The sequence below is a fragment of the Phaseolus vulgaris genome, chromosome 5, assembly GCF_051622355.1.
Source record: "Phaseolus vulgaris cultivar YP4 chromosome 5, ASM5162235v1, whole genome shotgun sequence".
Lineage (NCBI taxonomy): Eukaryota > Viridiplantae > Streptophyta > Magnoliopsida > Fabales > Fabaceae > Phaseolus > Phaseolus vulgaris.
The window spans coordinates 26,291,000-26,294,114 of record NC_143502.1 but is presented as its reverse complement, the minus strand read 5'-3'; the positions used below and the strand labels follow the sequence as shown (position 1 = coordinate 26,294,114).

Below are 3,115 nucleotides of genomic sequence, written 5' to 3'. Positions count from 1 at the left end.
GAGCGTTTTTCCATTAAGGATTGGCTTTGTTGTAATATTTTTGAATTGTCAATAATTTGTGAATAAATTATGTTATAAACCTTTTATTTGGTAGTATTGCTGATCTTTCTCTATCTACTTCAATTCTTTCTCCATTAATTATGCCACATTGATTGTTAAAAGAATGAATCTTGTTATACCAATAAAAAATCACTCTTTTATCAGTTTTTTATTTTCTTAATTCTTGCTATTAGTGTTTTCTTAATCTCCATTACCCTGTTACCCAAAAGCCTATTGTATTTAAGTTTAGTGATCAATGTGCATATATTGTGGGTGATGCTGCAACTTGTTTAAGCTATATTAATTTTAAAATAAAGTTACTGTAAAAATAAAAAATGAATAGGACACACATATTAAAGGGTCAAATCAAAAGTGGTGCTTTGTAAAGTAGTGTAAAAAAAGGAGGGAGTGTGCTGCAAAAAGAAGACAAAAGAGAGATATAGGGATGGAGATGATATATTAGACCTTATTTTTTCATGCTCTTTTATTTGTCTCTTACACTAGATTAGTTACAATTTATTATATTTTGAGGCATTTGACTTTGAAGTCACTACAAGGAAAACTCAAATTACATACAACCAAAATTCGTAGTAACACAATAAATCCGTATGTAAAACATAGTTACATACGGACAAAAATCCGTATGTAAAACTATCGTAAGTAACTATTACATGCAGATTTTGGATTTGTATGTAATTACATACAGATAAATCCGTATGTAAAATCTGTATGTAATTACATACGGATAAATTTGTATGTAAAATTCATATGTAACTACACACAGATTTATCTGTATGTAAAATTCGTATGTAATTACATTCCACTTTTTCAGAAGACAAATATTCATCACATTCAAATTTGTCCATACATACAATACTATTTCCAAATATCTAAATGTATTTCATTAAAACAAAATAAAAATCTAAAAAAAGAAAATTCAAGTCATTTCAAAGTTCTAAAGAAGCTAATAATTATTATAATCTTCACCGGGTGAATTTTGTTGTTCATCATGATTACTATGATGTTGCACTTCATTATTATCTTGCATCTGATTCTATTGAGTTGGTTGCGGGGTATTTGGCTGTTGAAAAATATGTTGTGCAGCAGCTGCTGCCTCAGGTGGTAGATATTGCATCATGAAATCTTGAAAGGATTGAAACCTTGCATCCATGTGTTGAATATGTTGCCTAAGTTCAACAATTTCTTTTGAATCAACCTTCTTATTACTAGAAGATGGTTGTGTTTCTTGTAGGTAGCGACCAACACAATTGTCCTGACGATCAACACGTCCAACCCCATATACTCGTCCCTTGTACCTTCCACCTACAGTTTCTAACCAACAATGGCTTCTCAATCTTTCCTCCTAAGCAGGATTTAATGGAGTAGATATTGAGGTAGATTGTGACTCATATAATGCTTGAGACAATCTACTTTTAAAATCTTCCTATTAAAATGAAAAATATTTGTTATCATAGTAATTAATGTATATGAAAAAAAAGTTTAAAACAACTAACATGTGTCCGCCTCGATCTATCATCAACAAAATCTTCAGTGCTCTTCCATATATGTGTTTGTTGAAACACTTCATCAACATGGACCGAGCGGCCAAGCTCCTCTGTCTATAAAGAAAACATTTTATAAATTAAGGAGATAAAAATTAATCATAGATTAATATAAAATAATTATATGGAAATCATACCAAACGAATAGCGTGTTCATGCACACTAATAGATCCTCCAGTGTGCATACATCCACCTTAGCTGTAACACATTTGGGTCGATACACAGACATGTTCCAATATTCCAAGAGGTTGTTCCAAACATTATTGTCAATTCATTCTGGTCGTTTACCTTCTTGGCGAGCATCTTTAAACATTTGTGAAAGGGTGTGAGAAGCCTTTGTATGGAAAATTTTCTTAACTTTTTCCTCGTCCTCAACCCTCCATGTGACCTTCCTCTGCAAAACAACAAGAATCATCAATCCAAATTGTAAAATATAAATTTTTTAAAAGGAATAAAAAACAAGTACCTTGAAACGTTGAAAAAATATATCTCGATCACCCTTTGGGATTGCCCCCCATGTTGGCCATGTCTCACCAAATTGTTGCTTGATGGTGGCAGTGATGGCCTTTGATGCAATTTTTTATGGATAAAACCTAAATACCAAAACAAAGTTAGTCAAAATTATAAGACAATAATAATAAATTATATAAATTGATTTTTGTTATATTCTTACCCTCCCCCAATAAGCTGAATCAGAGGGCGATCACCAGCTGAGAGGACCTCGTCCTCTAAGTTATTGGCTAAAGAAACTGAGTGCGTCCCTCCAAGATTTGTATATGGGGATGGTGTAATATCTAGTGGGGTTGATGCATTAGAACCAACACGTGGAGATGGTGTTGATGCAATAACATCTTGTACTGGTGAGGTGGATTGGGTAGCATCTGCTATTGGTGGGGTAGATCCATGAGTTGAAGAAGGAATGGGTGTATTGGGTTCATTGGATGATGGACTTTGGTTGTTAAATCGTGATAACAATTTTATCACATAAATTTTTTCCTTTTTTTGGTTGTTACTCGGTGATGGTTGATCAAAACCTCTTGATGACATCTATATATATGGCATAAAATGATAATGAAGGTTACATAAGTTTATCAATGGAGAAAAATATGTTGAATATAGTTTAATAAAAAAATTGAAATAAACATGCAGAAATTTCATTGGCAAACATAAACCTCAAATTAATTGGAGTAATAAACAGTATGTTAACAACAACAGTACAATACTAGCGGTAATAAACAATAATAAATCACATTTAATTTTTTATGATATTTATTTTTAAAATTGTTTATTTAGTTATTTTTAATTGAATACAATTTATTATTTTAATTTAAATCAATATTTAATTCATTTAAATTATTGAATATGTTATTGTCGGTTGATTTAAAAAACAAGCAGTGGCTCCTCCTATTTCTGGTGGATTTTGTGCTTCCCTTTGGATGTGGCTCCGTTGAAACAAAAGGGGTCCTACTTATTGATTGCACTCCGGCGATGAAGTCAGTACAGGGCTTATAGAA

General features: G+C 31.8%; 1 pseudogene; it reads right to left on the bottom strand.

Moving 5' to 3' along the window:
- Positions 1 to 1,093: 1,093 nt before the first annotated feature.
- Positions 1,094 to 2,648, bottom strand: LOC150027543 (uncharacterized; annotated as a pseudogene).
- Between the last annotated feature and the right edge of the window lie 467 nt (positions 2,649 to 3,115).